At 43.2% G+C, this 23,016-nt stretch overlaps 2 pseudogenes; both read left to right on the forward strand.

Moving 5' to 3' along the window:
* The first annotated feature begins 1,042 nt into the window (after positions 1-1,042).
* On the forward strand, positions 1,043-8,220 carry LOC119924052 (annotated as a pseudogene).
* A 5,223-nt stretch (positions 8,221-13,443) lies between these two features.
* On the forward strand, positions 13,444-14,547 carry LOC119924077 (annotated as a pseudogene).
* The last annotated feature ends 8,469 nt before the right edge of the window (positions 14,548-23,016 follow it).

Genomic DNA, 23,016 nt, shown 5'->3' on the forward strand with positions numbered 1-23,016 from the left:
CAACCTATAGTAATAATTGTAATTATTATTATTTTGCTACCTATTTTTAATTGTATTTGTCAAGTGTTTACTATGTGCCAGACATTGCAGTAAGTCTTGGGGTAGATACAAGCTAACGAGGTTGGACACAGCCAATGTACAACATAGGGCTCACTGTGTCCAACCTAAGGCTCACAGCCTTCACCATCATTTTACAGATGAGGTAACTGAAGCACAGAGAATAATAATAATAATTATGGTATTATGGTGTTAAGTGCTTACTATGTGCCAAGCACTGTTCTAAATAGTGGGATAGATACAAGGTAATCATATTGTTCCATGTGGCATGGACAGTCTTAATCGCCATTTTGCAGATGAGGTAACTGAGGCACAAAAAAGTTAAGTGACTTGCCCAAGGTCACACATTAGACAAGTGGCAGAGATGGGATTAGAACCCAGGTTCTCTGACTCCCTAGTCCGTGCTCTTTCCATTAGGCCACACCTATTCTCTTATGTTACCACAATCTTACTCATCTTCATTCCCGTAATCTGTAGGGACCGTCTCTATATGTGGCCAACTTGTACTTCCCAAGCGCTTGGTACAGTGCTCTGCACACAGTAAGCGCTCAATAAATACGATTGAATGAATGAATGAATGTTTTTGTAGGTGAAGAATTTCTCATTTGAGTGCATTCCCTGAGCACAGTAATCGTGGTGATTAAAAACAGTGTGACAGAATTAATTTTATTGGGGCTGACAGATGAACCAACAGAGCAGAAAATCATTTTTGCAGTCTTCATAATTCTCTACGTTGCAACTATGTTGGGGAACCTACTCATTATAGTAACCATCAAAACCAGTCAGACTCTTGAATCTCGTATGTACTTCTTTCTGACCTATTCGTCCTTCTCTGATGCCTGTTTTTCCACCACCATGACCCCAGAATTGCTCGTCATCACCCCCTTTGAGAAGAAGACCATCTCCTTCAATTACTGTATGACCCAGATCTTTCCCCTCCATTTCTTCAGCTGCTTGGAAACACTGACCCTCATTATGATTTCGCATGATCACCTATGTGGCCATCTGCAAACTCCTGCATTACACAGCCATCATGAACAGGCGTTGCTGTAGCATCTTGGTGGGAATAGCCTGGTTTGGGTCTTTTCTACATTCTTCTACCCAGCTTTTACTCACTCTGAGTTTACCTTTCTGTGGCCCTGATGTGATCAATCATTTTTTTGTGATTTGCAACCCTTAAGGAAACTCTCCTGCACTGACACTTACTTTGTAAACCTGCTCTTTTTGTTTCTAATAGTGGAGCCATCTGTACCATGAGTTTTGTAATGCCAATGGCTTCCTACATGGTCGTCTTGTACTCACGGAGGTCTAAGGGGGTTGAAGGGAGACACAAAGCCCTATCCACCTGCAGCTCCCACATTCTTGTGGTCACCTTATTCTATGGCCCCTGTATTTTCATATACACTCTGCCCCAGATCACCCTCTCTGTGGATAAATCAGTGTCAGTACTCTACACAATTGTTACACCCTTGTTAAACCCTTTGATCTACACTCTGAGGAACACAGAAGTGAGGAATGTCATGAGGAAGTTGTGGAGTCACAGAGTGACCTCCAGGAGCAAATGAACATTTTTCTGTGAAGTAATGGTTTTGATGTTGGTTTGGATTGGGAGATCTCCAATTATTTCTTCTCTGACTCTCTAACACTTCCTGTAATTCCCTAACTGTTATCTATTTAACAGGAATCCCAGGTGTTGAGGAGAAAGTAAGACTAGCATATTTTCATATTTTCCCAAGTTTAGAAATGTTTAGACTCTTATGAGTTATGACCTGTTAGTTTATAACTGGGAAGAATTGAGATGGGAGAAATGGTGTCAGAGAAGTGTCATGCAGGGTTGGGCTGGTCGACTACACTATCATGTAGTGTCTTGGAAGACGGGAAGGCAATCGATGATTCAATAAATTGTATTTATTGAGCATTTACTGTGTACAAAGCATTGTACTAAGCTCTTGGGTGAATACAATAGGGTCAGTAGATACATACCCTTCCCACAAAGAGCTAACCCTGATGGACTTGAAACAATCCTAATCCACAGTTTCCTGTTCCACCATCTCTTCAGAGAGCACTATGTCATTCTCATAGTACTCATAGGTACTGCTTCTCTTGTTCACTGTCAAGGGCTTAACCCAATGCTTTGCACTTAGTAGGTGCTCAACAAATAACCTGCTGTTTTGTGTTTTTATTGCTTCATCTTTACTTAAACTGTCTGTGACTAATGCTTACCCCTATTCATTTTTAGATTGAGAGCCCCTACAGGGGAAGGGACGGTGTCTAATTCTCATCTGAAGACATTCTCAGGAGAAGCAACGTGGCTTAGGGGAAAGAGGATGGGTTTGGGAGTCAGAGGTCGTGGGTTCTAATCCTTGCTCTGCCACTTGTCAGCTATGTGACTTTGGGCAAGTCTCATAACTTCTCTATGCCTAAGTTACCTCATCTGTAAAACAGGGATTAAGCCCCTTGTGGGAAAACCTAATTACCTTGTATCTACTCCACTGCTTAGAACAGTCCTTGGCACATAGTAAGTGCTTAACAAATGTTATTATTATTATTATTATTATTATTATTATTATTATTATCTTTGTGTTTTTCCCAGCCCCTTAGTACAGTGCTTTGCACAAAGTAAGTTCTCGAGAAAACTTATTGAAGGAATAGAGGAACAGATGCTATTATTAACTTAGGCCTATCCTATCTCTCAGTGAAGAGTCCAGCAGAGGACTCAAGGAAAACCACAATATTCGCCCTGAGTTGTTTAGAAATGGGATCTTATTCAGTGACTACGTTGACGTGCAAAGGGAATAAAATGGCAATAGAGAAGAAAGTCCAACCTTCCTTCATTGGGTTGTTTGTTTTTTCCTCCGAATTCAGACGTTGCTGGTTTGTTTTCTACCAAATGTGTTGAGTCCATTAGTGACGCTGAGGAAAATCACGAGTTCTCCATGGGTATGTCTTGTATCAGGTGATATCCTCCCAACCACAAACTGCAGTATTTTTTAATTTGCAGCAATTCATAGCACTTCTGGATATAGTTTTGTGGACTGTGCAGTTTTGGCAATTGTTTGCCCTCATCTATCTTTCCATTCCCTTTCTCCTCCTAACTATAAATAAACTTGTGTCTCTCTTCTCCCTTTGATTGGAAGCTTTCTTGAGGGTTGAAGTTTAGTCTCGTGCTTCTTTTTTCCTTTTCCAAGTGCTTAGTACAGTGCATTGCCCAGTTAGCCAGGTCTGTTCTCCAATCTTTGGCATTTGTGTATTTTTTTACAATTATTTAAAATAGCCTACAAAAAAAATCATTGAAAATCTCCCAAAGGCCAATAGTTCATTCTTAAATGATTACCTTGAGCAAATCACTTAACCTCTATGTGTCTCAGTAAACACATTTGAAAAATGTGGATTAAGACTGTGAGCCTCCTGTGGGACACAGACTGTGTCTAACCTGATGAGTTTGTATCTACCCTAGGGAAGATACAGGGTAGATACAGTGCCTGTCACATAGTAAAGACTTAACAAATACCATAACTCCTCCTCCAACCAGCCCCCCAGGACCCCCCAAAAATAACAACCTGCTACTACCAGGATATCACTTAAGTTATCTGAGAAAAGGGGGGAAAGGAGAAGGAAAGAGATTGACTTTCCAAGACTGGACAATATATTTTCCTACTAGGGTTTGCTTAGACAATCATCTGTTTTGGATGGTTTAGTCAGGAAAGGGCAGGGATTACACAAAAGGGCATTCATTCATTCATTCAAACATTTTTATTGAGTGCTTACTATGTTCAGTAAGTAGAGAACTTAAGGTTCCTTCTAGCTCTGTGATTTGAACAGCATAAAACCATCCCACATTTCTCCACCATGAAGAAAAATTGTTCAAAGTTAATAAGATTCGTGATCTTGCAAAACTCTATTCCATTTTGTAATGAATTGCTGATGAGCGAACCCCAGGGTAAATAATAGTGATTCTAGATTTAGTTTTATCTCCTAGTTAGACTTCATGCTCAGAATCATCTCCCTGTTCACCATTCCGACTATCAAATTAAAGTCCGCTGTTCTAGGAAAGTGACCTTGATTAAACCTAGAATTTGTTAATCAACTCCTGGGCTTTCTCTGGCAGTGTGTGAGGGGAAGGGGGAGAGGGAGGCTGGGGAGGGAGGGTGTTAGGGCTTGGGGAATAAGGAATTCTGTTTCTAGGGCCTTCAAATAATAATTATGGTACTAGTTAAGCACTTATCATGTGCCAAGCATTGCCAAGTGTGGAGCTTTTGGCATTGACCTAAAGACATTTCCAAGTAAGGGAAAGGGCAAGGACTGGGCTGTTCACTTCTCCTTCTCCACTACTTGGAATATGTTTTTCAAGGTGTGGACTCTCTAAAAACAACAACAGCAATAGTAATAAAAATTGTAGTATTTGTTAATGTCAAACACTGTAATAAGCACTGGAGTAGATACAAGATAATCCAGTTAGAATCAGTCTGTGAACCTCATGGGTCTCACAGTCAAACTCATTTTGCAGGTCCCATTTTTGAATCCTAATCTTATGCTATTGTGGGGACCAGGGACATGGGTGAGTGGCTTGAAGATTCAGTGGAATGTTTGCTCATATTAAGAATTGTGTCGTGATTTGGGGGTCTGGGGTGCTTGGGAGGATTTGAGTCAGTCCACAGGATTTGGATGCTAGAAGCATGGGAGAGCAGAATGTTACTGAGACCCTTTCGAGTTGTGACTAAACGAACAATGAATGAGGGTAGCTGTACCAGGCCTGAAGTAAAATGACCAGACAAGCTGATTTTGGCAAGATGGCCCCCAAAGTAAGGTTGGATTTCTCCATCTTATTTAACAATTTCAAGACAGAAAAAGCAAAGCCATCTCCATGTTAGAAAGATTAGCGCTGACACTAATGGGAGGGGTCCTGCTGGGAGGGAGATGTGTCCCTCCATGGTGGGGTGCATGGTATGCTTGTTCTCGTCTTGCTCCACTCCTCCATGGAGAACCGGTAGAGTAAGCATATCTCAGGGTTGCCACAAGTGAAGAGACCAATCAGAAAGAAAGATGTTTTCCCAATCTCCGGTGAAGAAAGAAAGACTTTGAAGTTGCTGATAAAACTCTGAGAAGCAGGGTGGCCTAGGCGAAAGAGTCAGAGAATCCACGTTCTAATCCTGACTCTGCCACGTGTTTACTGTGTGACCTTGGGCAAGTCGCCAAACCTCTCTGTGCCTCAGTTTCAAGGATTTAGACTGTGAGATCTACATGGGGCATGGACAGTGTCCAACCTGATTATCTTGTATCTACCCCAGCACTTAGTATAGTACCTGACATTTAATAAGCACTTAAGAAATACAATTAAAAAAAAATAAATCTCAGAGGGAAGAGTAGAGAAGAAGACTGTGAGGAGAGGGTGAGGTAAGGACAGATTAGTTGTGGGGAGTGGGTCAGTAGTCTGTTGGAAGAAAGTAAGGTCGACACTGGGTTCCATGTTGAATCTCGATCTTGATTTAGGACTGGTTTTTGTGGTCAGGGGCTCTGTACTTCCAAGTGCTCTACAGTGCTCTGCACACAGTAAGCGCTCAATAAATATGAATGAATGAATGAATGTGTGCCTTACCCAGGGTCTCAGAGTCTCTCATCACAACCCATCAAAGGCCCTACTTCATTGTGAGCTCCAGAAATCTGGGACTTTATCAAGGCCTTTGGGAGGAATTCATCTGTGTGTGCCTCTCTCCCTTCTGAATCAGTCAGTCAATCATATTTATTGAGAATTTATTGTGTGCAGAACACTGTACTAAACGCACAGGAGAGTAAAATACAACAATTAAACAGACACATTACCTGTCCACAAGGAGCGCACAGTGTAGAGGGGGAGACAGACATTAATATAAATAAAATTACAGATAAGTGCATAAGTGTTGTGGAGATGGAAGCAGGGATGGATAAAAGGAGCAAGTCAGGGTGACCCAGAAGGGAGTGGTAGAGAGGAAAGGAGGGCTTAGTCAAGGAAGGCCTCTTACAAGAGATGCACCTACAATAAGGGTTTGAAGGTGAGTAGAGTAATTGTCGGATATTAAGAGGGACGGCGTTCCAGGCCAGAGGCAGGATTTGGATGACAGGTAGGCCACGAGATAGATGAGATCTAAATTCAGTGAGTAGGTTGGCATTTGAGGGGCTCGGTGTGTGGGCGGGGATGTAGTAGAAGAATGGTGAGGTGAGGTAGGAGAGGGCCAGGTATATGAGTGCTTTAAAGCTCTTGGTAAGGATTTAAGTGTGGAGAGTTTCTCTCTCTCTCCACATACCCACTTCAGAGGCAAAGTTGTGATTTATCAGAGGCATGTTTTCCGACAGTTCTGGTGAACTTCCTGCTAATCAGTTTGAGTTTCTATAAACTCAGCTTTTCTGTAGGTACCCATTATTCGCTAAACTACAGCTGCAGCTCTTAAGGGAATTGGGTGGCTCAATCAATTATTCAGTCAATCAGTCAATAGTATTTATTGAGATCCTACTTATCCTACTGATCCTACAGATCAAACGTTCCCTGCCCCAAGGAGCTTATACATGTAATGGGGGAGTTGGGAGGACACAGATATTTTCTAATAGTGAGAGCAGAAAGAACCAGGATGCAATTGGTATTGGCAAGAGAATAAAATGAGAGAGGTTAATATGTAGTTTCATGAATCAGCAATGTGTATAGATCAATGTATATCATTAATCTGTATTGATATATGCATTTAGTGTTGACTTGTGTTCTCCCAAGTGCTTAGTACAGTGTTCTGTATACCATAAGCTCTCAATAAGGAGCTTTGGGATGGATAGGATCCTTACTTGGGTTAAGATTCCTGGAGAAGATTAAATGAAGGAGGGAATGGTGGAAGACTGTAACCGGTACATTTCATAGGGGAAGGGTTTTCAGGCCATAGCAGTGGTGTGAATGCTTAGTACAGTGTTCAAGGGCTTAATACAGTGCTCTACACTCAGTAAGTGCTCAATAAATGCCAATTATTTACTGAGCATGTTTCAGGTAATCAAAGTGTGCTCAAGTCCCCCTGAACCTGTGCTTAGACCGGGTGTGTAGAATCTTGAATTTTCTGATGGCCAGAATGGCTATAATTGGCTTTGAATTTAGAAGGTTTGGGAGGAGTGGTCAAATCCATCGATACTCAGCTTACGTAGGCTTGTGGGGGCTGAAGTGGGCATGGTTCAAATTAAAAGCCCCTGTAGTACAGTCATCATCTTCAATGGAAAACTGGTTTTTCTTCACAGGTTGATTTGCCTGTAACTGTCATATGTACATGTGTTTGCTTTGGAGGCCTGGATTAAAGCAGGAAAAAGACATAGGGACCTTTGGGAAATACTTTAAAGAAAACTATCAAGTAATTTTACATCTGAAACCTAATGTGGTAAGGTTCATGGTCTTTTTAAAGTAATGTGATTTGATTTAAAAGCACCTTAAATAATTTGATGAACATTTTTGAAGAAAGTAACATTCAATGCAAAAACTGTTGAAAGGGAAAGAACTTCAGGAGCCCCAGAAATTGTGGCCATTGTCTCTCCCTCTAGAATGTAAGTTCATTATGGGCAGGGAATGTTTCTGCTAATTATATTGTTCTCTTTCAAGCTCTTAGAACAGTGCTCTTGCACGTAGTAAGCACTCAATAAATACCACTGTTAGACTGATTACTGCTGACCCCAATTCATCCTGGCTGGTGTTTGCATCTCCCCTTTTATGCCCAAGGCGGTGCTTTGTACCCTGAGTTGGCTGAAAAAATGTCTCCATGTGAAAGAATAGAGCACAAAATTATTTCTCTAGAATATGATGTAATCAAGGTAAAATGAGATCCTGTGCTGTTTTGGCCAGTTTCCTGTCTAAGTCCTTTGGAAACTCAGAAGGAGACCTCTGAGATCCTAGGTTTTCGATGAGTGGCTATTAATATTCAGTAAATTCAAAAGTGGATGGAATATAGAGATTGAGGATGGGACATCGGGATTAAGGAAAACAAGGGGAGTTAGCTACTGTGAGGACTTTGAGTGGAGAAAACTGCTCTTTCTCCTAGCTTTGTCTTTGATGTTTCATGCTCTTATTTTCTCTTTGAAGCTCCATGCAAAGAATTGGAAAACATAGCTGCACCCTCTTCTGTTCCTTACATCTACGTCTTTCATAATCGGACCCAGAGAATTTGACCAAATGAAAATAGAATATTAGACTTCTTTGGCAATCTCTTTTGCATGGGGAAACCTCTAGCCCCTAGAGGGCTGACAGAGAGACACACAATCAATCAATCAATCAATCAATCAATCGTATTTATTGAGCGCTTACTGTGTGCAGATCACTGTACTAAGTGCTTGGGAAGTACAAGTTGGCAACATATAGAGATGGTCCCTACTCAACAGGGGGCTCACAGTCTAGAAGGGGGAGACAGAGAACAAAACAAAACATATTAACAAAATAAAATAAATAGAATAGATATGTACAAGTAAAATAAATAAATAGAATAATAAATACATACAAATATATATACATATATACAGGTTCTGTGGAGAAGGGAAGGAGGTAAGGCGGGGGGTGGAGAGGGGGAGGAGGGGGAGAGGAAGGAGGGCACTCAGTCTGGGAAGGCCTCCTGGAGGAGGTGAACCCTCAGTAGGGCCTTGAAAGGAGGAAGAGAGCTAGCTTGGTGGATGTTGGGAAGGAGGGCATTCCAGGCCAGGGGAATGACGTGGGCCGGGGGTCGACGGCGGGACAGGCGAGCACGAGGCACGGTGAGGAGATTAGTAGCAGAGGAGCGGAGGGTGCGGGCTGGATTGTAGAAGGAGAGAAGGGAGGTGAGGTAGGAGGGGGCGAGGTGATGGAGAGCCTTGAAGCCGAGGGTGAGGAGTTTTGCCTGATGTGCAGGTTTCTGAACACTCAAGGAATGGCTTTAAATATCCAGTTGAATAGAAAGAACAGACCTTTGCCTTCAAATGTACAGTGTGGACGACTCTGTTTGAGGAAGGTGGCAGAGCACTAGTTATTGAGAGAGCTTTTTGCCACCACCAGCAGTAAGAGTAACAATGATAACTGTGGTATTTGTTAAGTGCTTTCTATGTGCCAAGCACTGTATTAAACACTAGGATAGATAGAAAATAATCATGTCAGACACAGTTCCAATCCCACATGAGGCTCTGATAGTCTACATAGGAGGGAGAACAGGTATCGAATCCCCGTTTTATAGATGAGCTTGGTATGGACAGGGAATGTGCCTGCTAATTATCTTGTATTGTACTCTCCCAAGTGCTTATTACAGTGCTTGTTATAGTGTACTTTATTGCTCATTTATATTTTCCAAGTGCTTAGTACACACAGTAAGTGCTCAATAAATATGATTGAATGAATGAATGAAAGAATACAGTTGACTAATTGAAACTGACAAGGAAGTTATGTGACTCGCCCAAAGTCACAGTACTGGTAATTGGTGGAGTCAAAATTAAAACCGAGGTCCCTTTTGGCTCCCAGGCCTGAGCTCTTGTCTTTAGGCCATGGGGCTTCTCAGAGCAGAAATATTCTTTTCTTCTCTCTATTATTTCACACCGAGAATTGGGAAACAATCCTGAATTTTAATTTGTCGACTGCTGGATGTTTCTTGGATCAGTTGCTAATGCAAGGATACTGTTGAGAACAGAGTCCAAGGTAAGAGTTGGAACTCTTAACTATAATTGCTGATCCCATTTTGTATAATTCAGATGTTTTAAACTGTAGAGAGCAGAGTCATTGAAACAGTGGAAGAATACTTTAGGCATGGTCAGTTGCTCTTAAAACAGAAACTGCACAGAACAGCTGCAAGGATATGGAATTTGTTACTAAAGGAAGTTGTGAAGGCAGAAAGTACCAATAGCAATCAGAAAGTTTTGGAAAAATTATGGGTTATAGTTTACTCATTATTAGAGAAGCAGAGAAGCAATGTGACCTAGTGGAAAGAGCACAGTCCTGGGAGACAGAGGACCTGGGTTCTAATTTCAGCTCTGCCAATTACCTTGGGCAATTCACTTAACTTCTCTGTGCCTCAGTTTCCTCATCTGTAATATGGGGATTCAAACCTGTCCTCCCACATACTTAGACTATGAGCTCCATGTGGAACAGGGACTGTGTCCAATCTGATTAACTTCTATCTATTCCAGCACTTAGAACAGTGCCTGACACATAGTAAGTGCTTAACAAATGCCATCACTATTATTAGAGGGAAAGTCAGGGTATTTGAAAGTTCAAGAAGGATCAAGATTGTGCGCACTTCTCACTGCTGATTTCTTGCTAATGATCACCCTCTCTGCTAGAACTCACTCCCCCTTCACATATGGCAGGTCACTTCTCTTCCCATCTTCAAACATCTAAAATCTCTCCTCCAGGAGGCCTTCCCTGACAAATCTCTCACTTCCCCAACCTACATCTCCACCAACAGCCACTTCAACATTTTCACATTTACCCAAGCACTTCGATATTCCTCCTTATGTATCTGACTAACCACATGCATGTCTTCAAGCTGTGTTGCTTCCCCCTGTTGTTGTTTTTGTCTTACGCTGTTTAGTCATGTCCAACCTCTAGCAACGCCATAGATACGTCTCTCCCAAAATACCCCACCTCCACCTGCAGTCGTTCTGGTACCGTATCCGTAGAGTTCTCTTGGTAAAAATATGGAAGCCGTTTACCATTGCCTCCTTCTGTGCAGTAAATCTGGGTCTCTGCCCTCAACTCTCTCCCATGCCACTGCTGCCCTGCACAGGTGAGTTTTGACTTGTAGCAGATTGCCTTCTACTCGCTAGCCACTGTATAAACTAGAAATGGAACTTATATGCCTCTGCTTGACCGTCCCTCCAATAATCCCTCCCATAGGGGTTCCTCAAGGGTCAGGGGTTCCTCAAGGGTCAGTTCTTGGTCCGCGTCTGTTCTCAATCTGCACTCACTTCCTGCGTGAACTCATTCGCTCCCACGGCTTTAACTATCATCTCTACACTGATGACACCCAAATCTACATCTCTGCCCCTGCTCTCTCTCCCTCCCCCCAGGCTCGTCTCTCCTCCTGTCTTCAGGACATCTCCTTCTGGATGTTTGCCCGCCATCTAAAACTCAATATGTCCAAGACTGAACTCCTTATCTTCCCTCCAAAACCCTGTCCTCTTCCTGACTTTCACATTACTGTAGATGGCACTACCATCCTTCCCGTCTCACAATCCCACAACTTTGGTGTCATCCTAGAATCTGGTTTCTCATCACCCAACACATTCAATCTATCACCAAAACCTGCCGGTCTCACCTCCGCAGCATCGCCAAGATCCGCCCTTTCCTCTCCATCCAAACTGCTACCTTGCTGGTTCAATCTTTCATCCTATGTTGCCGAGTTGTACTTCCCAAGCGCTTATTACAGTACTCTGCACACAGTAAGCGCCTAATAAATATGATTGAATGAATGAATGAATAGTCGAGACAGGTGGAGTACTGGAAAATCTCAGTGTGTGACCCTGAGCGGTTTGCTTCACATTACTTGTAATTTATTTTAGTGTCTGTTTCCACAAATAGATTGCAAACTCCTTGAGGGCAGAGATTGTGTCTACTAACTCGATCACACTTTCCCAAATGCTTGGTACAGACTCTTTAAAGAGTAACTACTCAATAAATAATGTTCTATTGATTGATTGGAGCAATAGATAATAGATCCATGATGGGTTATTAGAGGGAAATGTAACCATAAGGGTGGATGCCAAGGAAGGCAGTCTTTACACTATTTTTCTAAGCATCCGTTGGTGTTAATAATGGAAACAGACTTCTAGATTAGGCATATGGCTCATCTAATCTTACTCCCTTAAATCAGTTTTCCGGGCTGTCTATTTTTGTTTCTTTTCATTTTATCTGTACAGCACATTTGAAACTCTTTCTGAACTCAGTTTTGATAAGCTCGCCTCCTTCGGTTAATTTTTGGGCCCTTTCAGTACAGGTACTGTAAACAGTTGTTTGGGTGATGAATGGATTATCAGGGAAATTGAGAGAAGTTCCCAAGCAGAATGATTGGGGAAATACCAATTCAGATAATGATATACAAACGCAAGTAAACCAAAATGTGTGCAGTTGTTAATACTGAGTAACTGAAGACTAAGTTGTAGAATTATAGAATCAAAACATGAAAAATTTCTGCAGGTCATTCACTTCATCCATTCTTCTGCCTTAATAATAATGATAATAGTAATAATAACAATTGTAGTTATATCTGTGTGCTAAGCACTGTACTAAGTGCTGATAAGCTTATCAGGTCCCACATGAGGCTCACAGTCTAAATGGGAAAGAGAACGGGTATTAAGTCTTCATTTTACAGATCAGGGAACTGAGGCAAAGGGAAGTTAAATGACTTGCCCAAGGTCACCCAGCAGATATTTGGTGAAGCCAGGGTTAGATCCTTCCTACTATTTTTTTAAATGATATTTAAGTGCTTACTAAATGTCAGGCACTGTACTAAGTACTGGGGTAGATGCAAGCTAATTATATTATACACAGTCCATGTCCCACATGGTGCTTACAGTTTAATCCCCAGTTTATAGGTAACTGAGGCACAGAGAATTTAAATAACCTGACCAAGGTCTCACAGCAGACAAGTGGAAGAACTGGGATTATACCCCAGGTCCTTCTGATACCCAGGCCTACGCTCTAACCATTAGGCAATGCTCAGTAGTCATAAATTAAAATGGGGGTGGCATGAATAAAATCTCAACAACAGTGTGAACTGAGAGAAGAACATGAACCAATTTTCCAAGAAACATATCTACAGGTGCACAACAGATTGTCCCCTTGGTCTGCAGATCTAGTCATTTCTACAACTAGATTTCCGTCTCATGCTAATAATAATATAATAATGATAGCATTTGTTAGGAACTTACGATGTGCAAAGCACTGTTATAAGCGCTGGGGAGGATACAAGGTGATCAGGTTGTCCCATGTAGGTTTCATAATCTTTATCCCCATTTTACAGGTGAGGGAACTGAGGCACAGAGAAGTGAAGTGATTTGCCCAAAGCCACACAGCTGACCAGTGGCGGAGCCGGGATTTGAACCCATGACCTCTAACTCCCAAACCCGTGCTCTTTCCACTGAGCCACGTTGCTTCTCAGCAACGCTGCTAAATTTAGGGGCTCTCCAAACACTCTTCAATGAGAACGTCAGATTGGAATGAAAATAAAAATATTCTCAAGGAGAAACTTTCACTTTACAAAGTCATGGTCATGTTGTTCTCTTCCAAGTTCACCATCTCCCCGGGATAGTGGAGAGCCAGTCCCTGTTCCCTGGAATAAGATCCTGCCTCAGCCCCAAGGTAGCGCTCATGAGAATTTGTTTCTTATTTTTGTAGGAACACCAGTTTTCACCAAGAGGTGCTCCGTGGACACTGAATGCTCCGTGGACACTGAACTCATGGCTATCCCAAACAATGTTATGGAATTTGTTCTGTTGGGACTGACCCAGGATCCAGAGAAGCAGAACATCATTTTTGCTGTTTTCCTGATATTTTACTTGGCTACCCTGTTTGGAAACTTCCTCATTGTGTTGACTATCAAGACTAGCCCAACTCTTGAATCACCTATGTACTATTTTCTGACCTATTTGTCATTTTCCAATGCCTGTTTCTCCTCTACCACAGCCCCCAAATTGATTGTTGACTCTCTCTTAGATAAGAAGACCATCACTTTTGGGGGCTGCATGCCACAACTCTTTGCACTTCATTTCTTCGGTTGCATGGAGATCCTGGTCCTCATTCCGATGGCCTATGACTGCTACGTGGCAATCTGCAAGCCCCTCCTCTACACCACCATCATGCATAAATATCTGTGTGGATTTCTGGTAGGCTTAGCCTGGGTAGGGTCTTTCTTGCATTCTTCCATCCAGCTTTTCCTCACCCTGAGCCTACCATACTGTGGTCCCAATGTGATCGATCATCATTTATGTGATGTGCTCCCCTTTTAGACTGTGAGCCCACTGCTGGGTAGGGACTGTCTCTATATGTTACCAACTTGTACTTCCCAAGCGCTTAGTACAGTGATCTGCACACAGTAAGCGCTCAATAAATACGATTGATGATGATGATGATGATGATGATGTGCAACCCTTGATGAAACTCGCCTGCTCTGACACTCACTTGGCGAAACTGCTGTTCGTTTCTAACAGTGAGGCCATCTATACCTAGAGTTCTGTAGTACTTATGACATCCTATGTGGTCCTCCTGTACTGTCTGAGGTCGAAGGGGGCTGAAGGGATACGTAAAGCCCTGTCCACCTGCAGCTCCCACATTCCTGTGGTCACCTTATTCTTTGGTCCCTGTATATTCATATATACCCGGCCCCAGACCACCTTCTCTGTAAATTGGTGTCAGTCTTTTATACGACCGTTACCCCTTTGTTTAACCCTTTGATGTATACTCTGAGGACCGGAGAGGTGAACAATGCCATGGGAAAGTTATGGAGCCAGAAAGTGCTTCCTGGAGAGTTATTAGGAAGATTTTGAAGATGGGAAGAGGTGTATCTTGGAGTATTTTAAAGGGGAGGGAGTTTCAGGTAGGGAACAGAGTGAGGAAAGGGTTGTCTTTTTGGTGCTCTGAGTGTTTGTTTCCACTAGTAACTTTACCGTTAAAAAGAAATTGTCAGTTAACGGATTCAAAATTAAACACAAATAATAGTTTCCTGAACTGGTAAAAAGACCGTGGCTTTGAAATTTTTCCATGGAATGGTGAATCCAAACGAAACTGATGGTTCCAAGTGAAACTGGTTTGGCTTAACTTTTGCCAATGTTTGAATGTATTTGGAACAAATATGCCAGGGCAAGATGTGTTACCTGTCATGTGGGTTCTATGCTCTTTTTTCCTCTCCTCCTCCTCCTCCCCTCCCAAACGCCCCCCTTTCCCCTCCCCACAGCACTTGTAAATGTTTGTGCATATTTATTACTCTATTAATTTTATTCGCACATCTTTTTTATTACTCCATTTGATTAATGATGTGTATATATTTATAATTTCATTTATTCTGATGGTATTGACACCTGTCTACTTGTTTTGTTTTGTTGTCTGTCTCCCCCTTCTAGACTGTGAGCCCGTTGTTGGGTAGGGACTGCCTCTGTTGCCAATGTTTACTTCCCAGGCTCTTAGTACAGTGCTGTGCACATAGTAAGTGCTCAATAAATGCGATTGAATGAATGAATGCTCCAATCCTTTATCCAAATTTTTTGACCCGGGAATGACTTACTGGGACATCTTCAAAGGGACAGTTTCTGAGAGCTTTAGGCTTATCCGGTCTCACCTGTGTAGGTGGGAAATGGGGCCGATATTTTCCAGGTAAAACTACCTTTCACTTTGTGCATCTGTAAGGTTGGATGTGGGTTGAGATGGATGAGAAATCATTTTCAATAGCTTTTCTGCCTGTAGACTACTGTGAGTTTGCGATGGAGGGGTTGATTCCTGGTGGAAGTCTGAATTAGGAAGTTACAATCAAATAGGATGGGGTCATTATTCTAGAATGCGACAAATGACACTTTTCTGGTTTGCTCATGAAATTTTGTTAATTAGTTTTAAAATAATAATTTGTATTACCGTTCATAACTTTGAACATAGATACTGTGGGAAGGGAAGGGGTCCAGTGGATTTTCAGCTGTGGGGCATCCAGCTGTTGTTTACACCAGCACAAATTTTTGGGCTGGACATTTAGGTTCCCTCAAACCAGGGCTCCTACAAGTCTCAACTCCTCCTAAGCAGTATTGAAAAGAACCCAGAATTTTAAAGTAGGGCTTAAAATGTGCATCATCTTTTTGACATGTTAGTTCTTCTAAACGTGCTTGCTATTCTCAAACCCAATCTGCTTGCTTATCTGCTAAAATCCTCCTCCTCTTTCCACTCTTGCTCTCCTGAAGAAGTTGTCAGCCATGGGACTGAGTCTAAACCTCAGGGATTTTCCTGATTTCCGAAGTGACAGAAGTCACCTTTCTGGTTCAAAGTCAATATTTGTCACATCTAAGCCTGGATTTGTCAGGTGAAACTGATCACTTGTGTCACCATCACCATATACTGTAATCTTGTCTTTCCACGTATTTCTTTCTTGCCTGTTTCTCCTTCATAAACTTGTTTCTCCTTAGTTAAGACAATTTTTTTTAAAAAAAATAGTATTTGTTATGTGGTTTCTACCTGACAGACCCTGTACTAAGTGTTGGGGTAGATACACAGTAGTTGGGTTGGACATAGTCCCTGTTCCACATTGGGCTAACAGTCTTAATCCCCGTTTTATGAATGAGAAAGCAGAGGCCAAGAAAAGTTAAGTGACTTGCTCAAGTTCACATAGCAGGGATTGATAGAGGATTGGAACCCAGGTCCGCTGACTCCCAGACACGGGATCTTTCCACTAGGCAACACTGCTTCTCTTGCAGATTAGTTCCATGAGAAGGGAATCATGTCATTCAATGGATGACTGCTTTTTTGCAGTTCATTCTTTGCTAGGACTGAGGTGTTGATAGGTGGGTTCCTTGATGCTCTGGCACTATATGATCATTATAATTGGAATCTATGAGAACTAGTATATTTACATTGGGCAATAGGGCAACATAAGCCAGGTTCAGATTTGTTTGAAAAATCGAGTTGCATCACAGTGACATTTTACCTTTCAAATTGCTTTTCCACAGGGGGCTTGACACTCTCCCACTACCAAAATTCTTGAGTTCATGGGGGCGGCCCAGGGCCCTGCCACTCTTCAGCGAGACACCAAGTTTCTTTTTTTAAAAAATGACATTTGTTAAGTGCTTGCTATGTGCCAGGAACTATGCAATGAGCTGGGGTAGATACCAGCTAATCAGGTTGGACACAGTCCATGTTCCACATGGGGCTCACAGTCTAAATCCCCATTTTACAGCTGAGATACCTAAAACACAGAGAAGTGTATCAACCTACCCAAAGTCATACAGCAGACAACTGGTGGAACAAGATTAGAACCCAGGTCCTTCAGATTCCCAGGCCCATGATCTTTCCACTAGACCATGCTGGTTGCTCTCCTCTCATTTCCCTCCCCTAGGAACAAGTTCCGTCTTTTAAACATAGAGAATATTGGAAAGACTGTGGCTCAGAGAGGAGTGATGAGATGATGAGGCATAAAAATTAATCTTTTACTGTTGGTCCTGGTTTTACATTTTTTCCATCCGTGTCTTTCAATCAATCAATCAATGATATTTATTGAATGCTTCCTGTATGCAGAGCATTGTTCTAAGCACTTGGGAAAGTACAATGTAACAGCTTTGGTAGACACAATATTTGCCCACAAGGAGTTCAATGTCTACAGGGGAGACAGAAACTGAAATACATTTCCTCCCTTGTTTAGATTCTGAGTCTTTTGAGGGGCAGGGGCAGAGCCTGAAATTATCTAATTCTTCTTCCTCGAGCTTAATATTATAATTCATGCATTTCTAGATTTTTAATTAATATTGTTATTGATTATTGAATGGTTTGTGAAAAAACACAAAGTCTTTTGAGAAGTGTGGGGAGTTTAGTAAATTTAATTTTGAATTTTCCAGGTAGCACCATACCAAAAGAAATTGGCGTTTTCAGATCAGAGATAAATCCTCCTGAAATATACAGAGAGGTCTACACAGTTAACCAGATAATTCAGATGGAAACCCTCCAAACCAAACTTTTGTCTGAATTGCTCAGGTATACTGATAGAGAAGTGGATTGCTTTGTTTTGAACTGTCTGAATTCACCAAGTGACTGTTCTCTACTTCACCTTGGGTTTTGCAAAGTGATTAAATCAGTAACCCAAACTTCATTTTAGAGGAAAGGTAGGACATTTAGGCCTAGATTTTCCTGGCCAATTATCTGAATAATTACTTTACTGTTTGTAGAATGATACATTGTTGATGAGAATTAACCAATGGTCTATTGTAAAACTCATTAGCAATGCCAAAAATTGAAATTCAGATTCTGGTAAACCCAATCAATTCAAATTCCTACAAAAATATTTTTTGAGAGATCACTAGCTCATCCTGAACTTCAATCGTTTTTCTGAACCAGACTCAAGCTCTGTCCACCTATGCTGATAGAAGTTCTGATTGTATTGGGTTCAGAGGTCTGGGGCTCTGTCTTGATCAGTAATCTCTAATTAGAACAACAACCTGGAAAAAGCCTGAGCATATGAGTGAGAAGACTTGGGTTCTATTCCCAGGTGACTTTGGACAAGTCACTTCACTTCTCTGTGCCTCAGTTTCCTCATCTGTCAAATGGGGATTAAGTCTATGAGCCCTATATGGGAAAGGGACTGTGTCCACCTGATTATCTTGTATCTGCTCCAGCACTTAGAACGGTGCCTGACATACAATGCAAGGTTAACAAACACCATAAAATGAACAACAAAACAAAAAGCACCTCGATCTGAAGCAACAGAACTCTCCCATAATCAGTTTCCACCTCTAAACTTGGGATTTTGCAAGACTAATTCCCGCTTGATGTAGGCAGATGTAGCCAACATTAAACTGGGATGTAGTCTATAGTCCCTCAATATCATAAATTTGGTCTTTAAAATGACTTTAATTTACTATTATTTTTATGGTATTTATTAAGCTCTTTCTCTGGGCTAAGTACTGAGCTAAACACAGGCATAGATACAAACTCAGATTTAGTTCCTGCCTCAGGATCCACATCCAGGAGTCCAGGGAACATCAAACTGTAGCCTGATTTTGGTAAAGGAACAAGTGCATCTTTTGAGGAAAGATCTAATCAGATGGAATCTATGCGAATAGAGGTTATCTGTGTCATCATAAATGATCTCTGATCAAACAATGGTATTTATTGAGTGTCCACGTGTGCAGGTCACTATACTAAACAATTGGGTGAGAGTACAATACAACAGAGTTGATAGACACATCCCATGCCCACCAAGAATTTGCACTCTAGATGGAGCAACAGACATTAAAGTAAATTATGGATCAGTACCTAAATGCTGGTGGAGCTAGAAGGTAGATGAATAAAGGATACAAATCCAAGTGTGAGGGTGGCATAGACGGGAGAGAGAGTAGAGGAAATGAGGGATTTGTTGGGGAAGATCAGAAATTTTTTCTACTCTCCCAAGTTGAGTATACGAGAGGCTATTTTCAAGATTGATTTATTTTAATCACTTTTTAACTAGGATCAACACTGTCCTAGATTATTTAGGAGACTGCAAACTGAACAGAAAGTAATATGGGGCTAGGGTCACTGTAGCATGGCCTAGGGGAAAGAGCTTGGGCCTGGGAGTCAGAGGTCCTGGGTTCTAATTCCGGTTGGAAAAGTTGCTTTTATGTGACTTTAGGTAAGTCACTTAATTTGTCTGTGCCTCGGGTTCTTCAACTGTGAAATGGGAATGAAATGGGAATGAAATACTTATTATCCCTCCTACTAAGAATGGAAGTCCCATGTAGGACAGGGACCATGTCCAACCTGATTAACTACTGTCTACTCCAGTGCTTAGAACAGTGCTTGCCACATAGTAAGTGCTTAACAAATACCATTGTTGTTATTATTATTATTGCTATTTTAATGAGGCATGATTTGCACCGGCCACAAGTAGCAATACAAAAAGGGAGTTCTGTTTTAATCGAAATAGATGTCTTAGATGTGCTTCAAGTTGCTTTACCAGAGAATCATGGGGCAATTACGAACAATGGAGCTGTGGGAAAATTGCTGTAATTTAGGATTCATTGTCATCAGGCTGAGCAGCAGGTTTCTGAAGAGGTGTAATAGGTATCGCTCTTCACTATAAATCTCTGAAGATTCATATCACTAAGTCATTCGAAGGTATTTATTGTTATTTATTGCTTACGGTGTGCAGAACACTGTACTAAACCCTTGAGGGAGTGCAATGCAATGGAGCTGGTAGATATGATGGCGGCGGTTGTTCCGGATGGCCACCAAGTCGCCGGGTTTCTAAAGAATTAGTCAGGCAGCATGTGACTGCCGGAAGTTTTAATAAAGTTTTATTGGTAAGGCCGAGGACCGAATAGGGGGGAACGCACCTGGCGGGCTCATTTCCTTAAGGGAAAAGGCCCCGAGTGCCTGATACAATGGGCTTATATACCGCTAGATAGATTTGAAAACAGTGGGGACTGGATTGGTGCAGATTTGGTACAGATTTGGTGCAGAGCTGGGCGGAGTCTATCTCCTTATTTGGTTTGGTTCCTGGACCCAGCCAGTGGGCTGCAGGGTCTAAGGCCCATAACAAATATGGCAACAGAACCGCGTACATTCAAACAATACCTGCAATCTTTCCATGGTGCATGGGGGGCCCCCATCATTCCCCCCTCAAAGACATACGACCCTTATTCCTAAGGGTTTGCTGAGGGTCGATGGTCCATCTTCTGGAACGGCTTCATGCTGACAGTGGGCGATGAACTCATAACTAGATGCGTTCGGGGTCATATGGGTGTACCGCAAACCGGCCATGAGCCCGGCAGTGAGATGGTGGTGGTGTCACGGTCGGGGTGATTTCTCGTAGAGCCTGTAAATGGGGGCAGCATCCCCCTCAGTTTCCTCAGTTGGCTTCTGTCCCGTGGGTTGGTGCTCTTCCCCATGGAGCCGGAGGTCGCCGATTCGGTCACGGGTGTATTGTGATGGAGCGTCCTCCTGGGGAGAATCAGAAAACTCTGGGACAGGAGGTGCATAGGGTTTAATGCGTGAGTTATGAGTCCACGAGGACTGGCCCTCCAGTTTCACAGCAGTGGGGGTAGCAAGTATCACCCGGAAAGGACCTGTCCATTTTGGCTCTAAATCTGCCTTCACCCCCGTCTGCCAAGTTTTCAAGAGAACAAGTGAGCCTGGTGTTATGGTGGTGCCCACTGGAGCCCCGTCTACATCGGGGGCTGGCAAATGAGAATTTGTATACTTGCGCAGGGCCGCGTGTACCGCTCCTAGCTGGGAAGCAAAGTGCCCTAAAGTCTGTGCTTCTGGGTCCACCACAAGATCAGTAGTGAGAAAGGAGCGGCCGTACATCAGCTCAAAGGGGCTGAGGCCTAGGCCTTTGTGGGGCACCATACGGAGTAGGAGGAGACCCGTAGGCAAACACTGAACCCAGGATTGTCGGGTCTTGAGGCTGAGCTTAGTCAGAATACGTTTTAAAGTGTGATTAGCCTTCTCTACTTTCCTTGAGGACTGTGGGTGCCAGGCAGCATGCAGGTAGTAGGTAATCCCTAGGGCGTGGGCAATGGACTGGGTCACTTGAGAGGGGAAGGCAGGTCCGTTATGGTTTTGGAGAGAGCAAGGGAGTCCAAAGCGAGGGATTATTTTCCTAAGGAGCCACTTGTCCACCTCTATTGCACGCTCAGTGCGGCATGGGAAGGCCTCGATCCATCCCGTGAAGGTATCAATCAGGACTAGCAGATACCGGTACCCAGAGCAAGAAGGCATGTGGGTAAAATCCATTTGCCAGTCCTCCCCAGGCAGCTGGCCGCGCCGTTGTACTGGCGTCAGTAAGGGAGGCTTCCTCACGGCCCCCTCAGGGTTAGCTCTGGCACACATTGGACAAGCGCGGCAAACCTTCTTAATGGTTTCCCGCATACCTCGTCCCACAAAAATGGGATCTAAGAGGGTATGTAAGGCATCCCGACCGAGGTGGGTAGCCTGATGCATTCCATTCAACAACTTCCAAGCGGAGGCTTGGGGAATGAGGAGCTTTCCCTCTGGGGTTTCTAGCCATCCATCAGTCCGGAGGATGCAGCCTTCCTCGTCCACTTTGCCCAACTCCATCTCGGAATATACCGGGGCACCTGCAAGCTCTGAGAGGGTTGGTACAAGAGCCAATGCACTGGCTGCCTGGGTCCTGGTGCGGGCTGCCTGTAGAGCAGCTGTGTCCGTAAAATGATTTCCCTTGATTATTTCTGTATTCCCCTTTTGGTGTCCCCTACAGTGAATTACAGCCACCTCCCGGGGTTCCCAAACAGCTGCGAGTAGCTGGAGGATTTCCTCTGCATGTTTGATAGGGGTGCCTCGGGCAGTGAGGAGACCTCGCTCTTTCCAAATAGTCCCATGAGCATGTAAGACACGGAAGCCATATTTGGAGTCAGTAAATATATTAAGACGCATCCCCTTTCCCAATTCCATAGCTCGAGATAGGGCTACTAGTTTTGCTTTCTGTGCAGAGGTCCCTGGAGAGAGGGGCTGTGCCTCGATGACCTCATGGAGGCTCACTACTGCGTACCCTGCATGTCAGACTCCCTGGTCCATGTAACTGGACCCATCCGTAAACCAGCTAGCCTCCGCGTTTTCAAGACAATCATGAACTGGGGCTGGCCAGCCCCCTTCCCCATCTTCCGGAAGAGGGAGAAGGGTTGCTGGGTTCAAGGAGTTACAGGTTTTTAAGATAACCTCAGGGGTGTCAAGAAGGAGGGCTTGATATTGCCGCAAGCGGCCTCCCGTGAGCCAACGCTCGCCCCTATTTCCTAGCACTGCTAGGACCCGATGTGGGGTATAGACGGTAAGGGCCTGGCCCAATGTCAGCTTTCTGCTCTCCTGTACCGCCACGGTGGTGGCCGCAACTGCACGGAAACATGCTGGCCAACAAGAGGCGACACTATCCAACCACTTGGAAAAATATGCTACCCCCCGAAAGTCTAGTCCCAAAGATTGACCTAGAACCACGGCACAGTGGTGTCGTCGCTCATCTACATGTAAGGCAAAGGGTTTGGCTAGTTCAGGCAAGGCTAAGGCTGGGGCCGAGGAAGGGTTTCGTTTGAGAGTTCGAAATGCGTCCATCTGTTAGCCACCCCACTCCAGCGGCTCGTCCTCTGGCCCAGCAAGGGCACCATACAGAGGCTTGGCCAGGATCCCGTAGTTTGGAATCCAGATGTGGCAGATACCAGTCATTACTAAATAGACACGCAACTGGTGCTTGTCTTGGGGGCTGGGATTTGCAGGATAGCGTCTTTTCTCTATGGGCTTAGGGTCTTCCCTAAAGAGCTTAATACATCATCCAGATATCG

This window comes from Tachyglossus aculeatus, unplaced genomic scaffold, assembly GCF_015852505.1.
Source record: "Tachyglossus aculeatus isolate mTacAcu1 unplaced genomic scaffold, mTacAcu1.pri scaffold_78_arrow_ctg1, whole genome shotgun sequence".
Classification (NCBI taxonomy): Eukaryota; Metazoa; Chordata; class Mammalia; order Monotremata; family Tachyglossidae; genus Tachyglossus; species Tachyglossus aculeatus.